This window comes from Aphelocoma coerulescens, chromosome 5, assembly GCF_041296385.1.
Source record: "Aphelocoma coerulescens isolate FSJ_1873_10779 chromosome 5, UR_Acoe_1.0, whole genome shotgun sequence".
NCBI classification, from domain to species: domain Eukaryota; kingdom Metazoa; phylum Chordata; class Aves; order Passeriformes; family Corvidae; genus Aphelocoma; species Aphelocoma coerulescens.
This window is the reverse complement of record NC_091019.1, coordinates 18,135,361-18,146,162: the sequence shown is the minus strand read 5'-3', so window position 1 is coordinate 18,146,162 and position 10,802 is coordinate 18,135,361.

Below are 10,802 nucleotides of genomic sequence, written 5' to 3'. Positions count from 1 at the left end.
TATCTGAAGCATTGCACTAAAGCAGCAGGAGCTCAGTCCTGCTTGGACAGAGCCAGATGTGACTTGTGCCATGAGAACACCTAGAAAATTGAGGCAGAAAGCAGACTGGAAGGCCTTTGTTTAAATTAGGCTTAATAGAACCATATAATAATTTCATTCAAAGATGGGATTCTAACATTTTGTTGACTCAGTTTTATGTACATTTGGCATCTTTATTCCACATTGTAATTTTTTCCTGCTGGGACAAAGCACCACAAAACCAAAGAAATTTGGGATGTGGGCAAAGAAACAGTGGCATTGGAATGCTTAATCTGCTCCTTTGGCGGTGCAAGGAGGTGGTTGCTGATACCCTAATGCTTGCCCAATATTCATGTTGCAAATTAATCCTTTCTGGTAGGCTAAACCATGAAACCTAAAAAGCTCCTTTCTGTGTTTCTCCGAATGCATGTCACTCTGCTTGATTAATTTTCTGTCACTACTTTTTTAGTCCATATTTCTTGTAACTGCCATGGTGATTCTTTTCTCTGTAAGATGATGTGTTGTTACAACTGCCCTATTATAACCACCTTTCACTGAAATCAAGCTATATCCAAAAAGAACAGTAAGACACAATCTTTATTTGTAAGTGAAATATCTTCATAGTTTATTGTATTGGCATTAAAAGGTATGGAGGTGTTACTGTGGTTTTGTTTGCCTTGAAAATCCATGTTCTTTCTCACTACCCTTATTTTGGCTGCTACTGGGAGTTACGAAAGCTGCAGTCTCTCTTCTATTTTTCACTGAAGAATTTGCTGGATTTTTTTTCTAGAGCAGAATCTCTTGGTCACAGCAGTTCCCTAATGTATCCTTTTATTTCCCCCTCAAAATTAGACGTCCTCTTTCAGCGCTCTCTGTTTACTTTTTATTTTTTTGGCCGTGATGATGAAATTCACGTGCTCTGCCAAAGTCAGTGAGAAGGGAAGAACCTGCTACACCTGGGGCAAGGACCAGTCTGCTGTGATGTTATACAATTTCCCAAAACCCCTTCATGTGAAGTCAAGCCTGGGCAGCGAGTGGCTGTGCTCTGCTCCCCAGCCCTGCAGGGAGGAAAGCCCCGCAGTCAGAGCCGATGGGGCGTGAGCTGAGCGAACCTGACATCACCAACATGGCAAAACAAAACAGGTTATTGCCAACAGCTGTTGGCAGAGGTTTTGCAATGAGAAATACTGCTCCTACACCTCCTTTTATTTCCCTCCCTGATTCACTTATTTTGCAAAAAGAAACCCAGTTTTATAATGCAAGGAGTTGACATCTGAGTAGGAGAATAGGTTTGCTTCTGAGTTGTTACTGTGGAAAAAATGAATGAACCCAGGGAAAACCCAGTGGGGTTCCATTTTTCTTTCTCTCAGGTCATTGCATGTGAGCTGCATGTCTTGGTGATGGCTCAGTAAAGTCTGAGAGCTGAGTTTTATACAAAGGCTACTGTGAAACAGCTAGCAAAGAAAAGGTAACAGTGGTAGGAGGCTGTGAAGAGAAGGCAGTAATACTAGAGAAAGAAAAAAGATGAAGAAGGGATACTGGAGAAAGAAGGCAAATAGGGAAAAACCTGGAAGAATTCTGACAAAGAAGATAAATAATAAGTGTGATGTTGAAGAAGAAAGGTATTACCTATCAGTAATTATGTTAGCATTCCAGATCTGTCCAGGTGGGATAGCTGATGTGCAGTCACCTATCAAAAGTCTGACACTGATTACATTTTCTGTTTTCAAAGCAGAATCTGCTTTGCAGTTTCTCCTGCTATTATGGAAATGAGACAAGCTTAAGGTGAACATGAGGTCTTAAAAACCACAGCAGGTGGGCAAATGAGTATTGCTGGATTTTTTAAAATTTTCTTTTTTTAATTCACTCACTTTTCCCCTCTTGTTTTTTGCTGGCTCGGTGAGGCATCAGGGAGCCAAATCACGATGGAGGCAAGGCAGAGTCAGGTGTTGCAAGCCCTTGCCTTGCACAGGTCTTGAATATGAGAGAGGCAAGATGTGAAAGCAGAGCCCTGCAGGGTTGGTGCTTGTGTTGCCCACTGGTCTGCAGCAGACTGCAGCCTGCTCCTGGCATAGGCACAGTGACTGACTGCATCTTTGTGCCCATGGTAACTTAAGTCCCATGTTGACACTTCCCCAATTTATGTCCCTTCATCCAGTTTCCAAGGAAATCTTAGAAAAGCAAATGCACCTTGGTATTCTGTGTTGCAATAGTGGCAGTTATTTATTCTGTGCTTTAGGTTATGCAAACTTCATTTTAATTTTGCAGTGAATTTGTATCAATATTATTTTGGTTGTCATGTATATAATTTTTGGTGACAGCTCTGTTTAAAGAAGTTGTAACTTTAACAAGCCATCTGTTAACCTTATGTAGAAAGGAAGTGCTTTTGTCAATTACTCCAATGAAATCAGAAAAATAATTTCCTGGCCTCCAGTTGTAGACCAGCCACCCTATCTTCTGTCAATAGGAGGATATTGAAACACACAGGAAAATACGTGCACACTTCTATCCTGCCCTGCAATACAGCCACAGTGCTGCATTATAATTATCCAGTGATGTAAGAAGGTTTCATTTTCCATTAAAAATTCTTTGTCGTGCACAAACTCTTCTATTCAACGTCAGAGAATTTCCTCATTAGTCAGGTGGGAAGGCTGGAGACAGGAACAACGGGAAGACATTTTGAGTTTATGCCAGCCTGATTAGTAAAGATCTTGATTTAATAAGTTAAGAGAGTAGAAAAGAAGGAGAAACACTTCATCTTAGGTGGGAATAAACAAAACTGCAAAATAACTCAATTTTGTCATTTCAGATTAACCCATTACAATGGCTAAATGGAAGAGCAGTAGTGGACAGAAAAGGCTGGAATAACAGGAAAGGGAAAAATGAATGGAGAAAACATGGAAGAGCAAGGGAGGAGTCTGGTTTTGTGAGTAGGTAGAAGACATTTATGAGTAGACTAAAAGACACACAGGAAATTGCCTATGAGCTGACAAAAGATGTAGGTGCAAGGAAAGTCTTTGAGAGATGTAAATGTATTGGCACTGTGCAATGTGAGCTGCTCTCGTGGGAAAGTTCCAAGCCCAAATGAAGGGAAGACTTTTCCTTTTCCTTCTTCCCCTGTTGGAGAGGTTGTCACAACTCCTAAAAGGAGATGGGAGATAGATGCAAAATATACTGGCATTGAGTTGCTCTGGAGAGGGGTTGGAGTTGTCCAAACCAATCCCTGCACAGTCCATGTGCTTATGGATACAAGCAAGAGCAGCCAGGGGTAACCCTGAGAGGAAAACTTCTTGCAGCTTTCCTGCTTCTCCAGCCTTTCTGGACACCAGAGCAGGTGGGTGAAGACAGCATCCAGCAGTGTGTCTGTGCACATGTACTTTTGAGTGCACCCTGCTTGCTTCCCTCTTGTCCAGCACTCAGTGATGAACATCAGGATCAGAACCAGATCTTTCATTGCAGTGTTATCAGTAACTGTAACCCACAGATCTGGAGTCAACCCCCACAATGGAAGTATTGAAAATTATCTCAGTGCTACTCCACAGCTGTCAGCTTTTGCATCAGAAGAGCTCTTAATACTTCAGTGCCATCTGGGAGGCACACTTATTTCTTGTCCAGTGTAAAGGTTGAGGGTGCTTCGTTGGAATAACGTGCTGAATGTGACGCAGCATGAAGTGATTGCCCACACAGGGTAAAGGAAGTGCTGTCATGATTTAATTAACCAGTTCTGATCTGCTCATCCCTGAGTTTACTTAGACGTGAAAGAGGTAAATATAATTAAATTAAACGAAGGTCTTTCCTTCCCACACATGCTCTGGGCCCTTTTGCTTCTTCTGTGAGATAACAAAAAGCTTCTGAATAACAGGCACAGTTGTCTTTGTTGTTGTTGTTGACCCAATGCAGAAGGCAGGAGGAATATTATGCACAGGTGCAGTATGCATGGCATCAGAAGAAGATGACACATGGGTGTTTGAAATGAGTTTTCTAAAATTTGAATTCCAGTGTTAGGTTGGCAAAAGGATAAAAAGGTTTTGGAGTTGCCTGTTGCAGGTCAAGGTAATTTTGACAAAAAGTTGTAATGTTTGAGTTGAAACCGTATCATAACAGAGGAAAGAGGTAAAAGAAGTTCGAATTCAGTTCTTGGTTTATCCGGAGGCTTTTTGTGTGTAACTGCCTCGGTGCCCTGCGATGTGATTCTGCAGCAGGTCTGGATGGTTTTCCACCAGCCAGAGGTGGCGCCTGTTCAGTTGTGCTCCTCAGCGTCTGCCTGGGTGGCTTGGAGAGCACACTCACAAATTTACAGTGGTTTCTTTGGCCACAGACATTGTGTAAAAGCATATCCTTGTCCAGTTGTGGGCTTTCTGCCTCCTCTCACATAGAGCTGTTTCTGCCAGCAGCTGGGACCTGCGCTCTCCAAACACTGCATCTTCATTCCTAGTCTTGTGTCCGTGCTGGAGAGGTTTGTGGAGGGAGATGTCACTCTGGGGAGGGTTCCCTTATATTCTACTGCATATGCTTATGTCACGTATTTGTCATTCACAAATGGCCCAGCATGTGGCTGTGCAGATGTCATTTATGGTGGACTATGCCAAATTTACCAGAAAAAGTCTGCTAACTATGTTTACCACGTGATTTTTCAGGTGAATTTTGCCCTGTCTTTCAGGAAGTTAATTCTAGATTGTATTTTTTTAATTGTTTGTACTAATGGGGTAAGAGAAAGTGGGTGGGATGAAGGAGCTTAATGAAAATGAGAAATACCCAATCTATTTAACTCCCTTTGTTCTCTGGAATAATTCTCACATCAATCAAAGCCAACATTGATAAATACAACTTGTTCTTGACTAAAATCAGATTTAAAAATAAGCAAATATTTTGTCCAGGTAGTTTGCCAGATATTAAAGATTAGTTTGACTCATCCAGGATGAACTTTTTCCCCATCTTTTCTTTCTGAATATTGGTACTGTCTTTTCCAATCCGTAACTCTTTTCCATTTAGTCCCTACAAGCATGTGAATAGGTGAAAAGAATTGTGAATAGATGGGAGGCACAGTGTCAGTTCACTAAACACATTGTTGTGAATTGTACTGAGCTCTGCTTGCACATCTTTGACAAAACCTCATTAGCCTATTCTGGTCTACACTTACATCCTCTTGTCAGTTGTAAGTCTGCTCACAGTTTGCCACCCTAATCTTTTATCCATGATCCTGGTTACTGTTTAGCTAATGCTTTCAACCTTAAATAATCTTGTAATGTTTTATTTCTCTGAAATAAAATTTTGTACCTAGTGTTCCTAAAAGCAAAGCCCTCTAATCAGGCAGATGAGACTCATTAGTGTTACGTTTTAAGGAGCCTTTCTTTGATGCAAACTAATTAATTTTGCCTCAATACAAAATTGTCCTAACTATAATGGGAGCTAAAATCTAATAAGATAAAAGAAACTCAGAGGGATAAAAAAAAAAACATCTGTCATGAGAACACAGCGAGATGAACAGCTCTTGCCAGTCTTGGAAATGATGATGTGATTCACAGCTCCAAGGCTGGATATTTTACAATTGCCGGTGTGTTTAGAGTTGCTGCTGAGAATTGATGGGTTTACCTTGCTGGTTTTCATCCTTAGAGCAAAAAGTGACTGTGATTTAATTTATGTTGTTCATGCTGGTCAATGGCCAGTGTCTAGACCAGAGGCTGCCCTCTATCATCTGTTTCTCTGTGTGATTTCAGGGCTTCAGTGGATGGGAGATGTCTGAAATCTGTGAACAAGGAATGGTCCCCTGAGCTCACTTTGTTGTGGAGCCCTGAGGGGCTTTAACAGACTGGCTGGGAATGAACAATCTGACCACGTCCTCTGTTTCAGAAAGGCTGATCATCTACAGCGCGGGGGTCAAACGTACCAAAAACCTGCTGTAGCAGGCAAACCCAGTGTCTTTAGTGATTGGGCCTTGGAGTCATCTCTTGGTTTCCCTTGGCCTGGCTATGTTTAGGGTGTGTGAAACACATGGCATACAGTCTGCCTGCTTCTTACATTCTGCAAATCTAATGTCGGATACACTTTCTAAATGAGTGTGGAGATGGCAGAGGCTGGTTACTGGCACAAGCCCATGGTGAGGCTGTGTCAGAAGTACCTGGAGAGCTCTTGTTCTCTTTCCTGAGTGGATCAAAGTCTGCTGAATCGCTTTCTGAGCTCCGCTTACTCATATCATTAGCGAGTACAAAGCTTTCTCCTTTGTTCGCTCTTCCACCCCACTCTGAATACACAATATGCTGCTGTTCTACTAATTAGGCCAACAGGCTGAGATTAACAAACACTCCGTGACTGCTCTTATCAGCAGGCTTATTTATGCATTTGACTGTTTTGCTTTGTGTTTGTGATGTGAAAGCACTGGATAATTCCCGAGGTTTTGTAATGATAATGTAGTAGAAATTATGCTATCAGGGTGGTTTCTCAATGAATGGAGTCCACTTCTACTGCCCTTTGTGCTTAAGGGATGGATGATGCTACCTGAAAACAGAGGCTAGACAAGAATAAGAGAACAAAAGTAGGTACTTTTTTGAAGGGCCTTCAAAGGTACACCCTGGGCAGTCAAAAGGCTACACCCAAGATGGACCCTGGGTCACGGGTTCTCACTCTTTTATAAGTTTGGTCTATTTGCATATCAGGGTTAATTTGCCAATTATAACCTCAGTTAATGATGTAATTACCCCAAGTTTACCACTCCTCTTCAAAGGCTTTTAGTTTACACATTTTGGGGCCTGGGACAACCAAGGTGTCCTTGAAGAGCAAACCTAGAGAGGTTTGTTATGTCTAACCAGCACGAGAGAACAGCAGCTAACAGGCCACACAAAACTTCAGTTACACACTAGGCAGTACAGGATTTGAAAAACATAAAAGTTAAAACCTAAGGCATCAGGAGAAGTATCAGGACCTGGTCAGAAGTAATCCCTGAATGCCATGAGTGGCTGTTTTCAGTGGTGGTGGCTGAGGTTGCCTAAGGCTCTCACACATTCTTCTCTTTTTGGATGCTTTGTTTTTCATTTTCAGGTTATGGCATTTTGCACCTTGTACCTGGTGCCAGAGCCATCAACACTAAGCAGCTTCTCAGCCTCCCTCCCCTTCCCAGGGCTCTGGGGCTGATGGCCAGGACTGGTGCAGTGCAGAGTTGTGACCTCGGCTCAGACTGCTGTGAAACCATCTGTGAGCCTTCAGCCCTGCCTGAGCTACAGGGATTGGGCTGCAAGCCTGAGCAGAGCAGAATCCTCAAGGCTCAATACAACATTTCCTTGTCCTCTCCAGGCTGCACTGTATTTCCAGGCAGCAGGCAGTTCAGTTTGTTGAGCTTTTCCACATGGCTTTCCCCACCTCTGGCTGATGGCTCTGGCTGGACTAAATCCTGTTTGCTCTAGTTACACAGGGAATCTTTGCTGACTGGTGGGGGACCATGCTTAACTTGAGGTGACTTGACCAACAGTGAGCTGATAAGGAAAGAAAAGGAAGTTGTAATTGGCATATCTATACCCAGTGGCTCCAGAGTAACTGGAGCAAAGAGCTCTTTCTAGACTTTGGTTCCCAGCCAGACAACACTTTGGTTTGAAATGTAGCTGATTGATATTAATTTTGTGATATTATTTTCACTAGAGAATACAAACCAGAGCCTGGCTTCTCCATTGTCCCAGCAGCAGCTAAACTAACCTTTTCTAAAAAGTTTACAAAGGTGTTGTTAGGAAAAACTACACCTTGTTTGCTCGGAGCAGCAAGTAACTCATGTCACTCATGATTTTATTTAGCTTTTGTGAAATGAAAAATATTTCCTGCCTCAGATGAAAGGGCTAATATTACTTCTTTAAACAGTCCAAAGCAAATACACAAACAGTGAATGGTCTGTTGGCTGGATGTGCTCCAGTAGGTTGACACAGCAGCTCTGGCTTTTCAAAATAAGTGTGCTTGAAGGCTGTTGATACTACAGCTGGCTGAGTCACACTGAGAGGGTAATTTGCCTCATTGGTTCTTGCACTTTTCACTGGAAAAATATATTTGTAAATGTTTTAAATAATTGTGTAATTTAAATCCCCATTTTCCTTTTGTTGCATATTAACTGGTTATGAATTAAATGCTTTATTAATCAACAACTATTTGGTCGCATGAATAGTTAACCAATTGCTAAACCACCCTCACGGGGATGTGGTTCCCTTCTCAGGGGCAGGGGCTTCCAGATGTTTCTTGGAGGTTGCTCTGAGTTCAGGGTGTGACACTGTCACAGCCTCATGCTGGTGAAAGGCTGGGTGAATTGCTCTGGGAACTGTTTGTTGGAAGAACTGTGGTTTGCAGAAGAAGGGAGAAAATGGAAGAATTCTCCGTAGAAAGACAGGGATTTCAGATCCATACATTTCTTTGAAAATTTGAAAAGCTTTGGATTTGGAGCTTTTTAACTCCCTGCATTTAGGTAAATGACCTAAGCCACAATCACAGGTTACCTCATTCATGTGAGAGAAGTCAAAGGTTGAGAGAAAGAAGACTAGAAAGTGATTGGAAGTAAATGCCGCTGCTTAGGTCTTGTGACAATAAATGCTTTATAAATATTAAAAATCAGTAGAAGAAAACGAGCCAGACTGTCAGACCAGCAGGGTTTTTGGCATCAGTATACAAGGGCATTGAATAAATTCAGTCAGAATATGAGGAAGATCTATAAAACCTATGTTGGGAAACAAACTGTGCAGAGGGCTGCATCATGTTCCTCTTCACTCTTCCCTATAACTTCCACAGTGCTTGTCTAAGTGCCGTGAGATTCTTAAAGGCATGACTTGCCTGCAGCAGTTAATTAACAGAAAGGCAGAGGGCTGTGATTAGAATTTCCAGTTGCCTGTTCTGGAGAAAGTAATTATGATTAGAGCAGGCTTGGTATTAAGTGGTATTAAACCTGTTTTGTTCAGGGAGTTAACACTTCATACCTTTTTCTGGAAAGGTTTCAAGTGGCCACTTTGCCTCAGACAAATGGTCCTGCTTGGAAAGGCAGATGGCTGGGCCAAATCAAGTCCAAGGGGGTTTATACCTCAGAAGTGATGTTGTGAAATTGCCTTATTGTAGATTAGCGCACTTTCTCCTATCACATGGGGAGATCAGGTAATTCCCACTGATGACCTTGATGGGATTGAGAAGACTTTAGGGCTGACTGGTTCTCTCCTTCAGTCTTGCTGCATTCAGGTAGATAATCTGATCTTTCAGCAGAAGATTAATATCCTTACAGATCATTCCCGACCTGCTTTTCCATGGTTCTTGCCTCACCAGTTCAACAAAATCACCCTCTGTCTCTCCCCCAGTGTGGAACCCATGGGAGACCCTGATTTTTCTTTTTTCCACCTTTTTTTTTTTGCTTTAGACCAGCTTCCTCAAAATATGAGACTTGTGCTGTGTCTGGAAAGATGTGCCAGGTTCATTGAGTCCTTATGTTTTTGTCCCATGGAGAGCAAACTTTCTCAGAGTGGGATGGAGAGGTAGGGCAGAAGGTTTATGTTGTTGTATTTCAGACAGCAAAAACTGTCCTTTACTCTGTGGCTCTCTAGGGAGGGGAAGATCTGCAGGTGTGACAGCTTGGTTTTAATACTTTTCAGCCTAAAAATCACCAGGGCATTGATCTACAAATGTGTACCCCCAAGTGTCAGAACCATTGTTTGATTGCAAACTTTGCTGTCAAGTTTCTGCTTTGAAGAACAAAACAGAAACTCTCTGAAAACTAGAGCAGAGTCATCTCTGAGTCAGCAGATGGGAAGGAGGCATAGACTTGTGGTCTCTTCTGGAGCCGCTTGATGCTCCTGGAGCTACTCCAGCAAAGGACTGAGAAAACATGGGACTTCAGTCTGACACCACCCTCTCACTTGGATCTGAATGCGGCAGAGGAGAATTCATTTAATGAGGAATTATGAGGGCAAACGTAATTGAAAGCCACTCTGGTAGCCTTCACGGCGAGTGCTGCCATGGTTGCTCTGTGCCAGTGTGAGAGGTTTTGTGGCAGCTGCACATGGCAAAGCCCTGTCCTGCAAAACGTGATCAGCTTGACCCACTTTTGAGCAGGGTCAGACCTGTGCTCCATCCTCAGGTGCTGATTATCTGTCTGGAGGGCTTTGTCTGTATGAGAGGCTATATGTGAGAAATCTCCTGCAGGCTTTAGAGGAAAATTAAGCACTTCTCTCCATGGCATAAGGGGAGGCCTGTTTCCCTATGGTGTTGATGCCCCAGTTGTCTTTGTCCTTCACAGTTCCTTCCCACCTCAGTGTCTGTGTAGATTTCTGACATCCCACTGAAAACTTTAGGCCTCTCTTTGCCTTGGTGCTCCTGCAGACCAACGAGGTCACATTTCAGACCTTTTCTGGGTCAGTGTTTGCTTGTGCCACCTCCTGCCAGGATGAGCAGGGTAGCTCCTGTGCACTTTGCTGCCCTGTATGTGTTGTGCTCCATACCTGACTGGATTTTGCTCTCTTCTGTGGTGAGGGGCCCAAGCCACCATTCCTAAATGGTACAACGTGCTATCAGCTTTTGGGAAAAGGTAGAAGTGTCCCTGTGTCTGTGAAAACCCAAAGCAGCAGCTGTGCTCGTAACAGAGTGACAGTTTTCCAAAACCGTGCAACCCTAGAACTGTGAAGATTCAGCTCTTGGATAAAACCTTTTAAGTAGTTCTCCTGTAAAGCCATCCACAGATTCCTAGGAGCTGGAAACCCTGTGTGGAGAGGAGCAGAGCAGGCTCCAGTGAGCACCCAGTGTAAACAGGCTGAAATTGAGTCAGTTCATGCTTTGTGGTT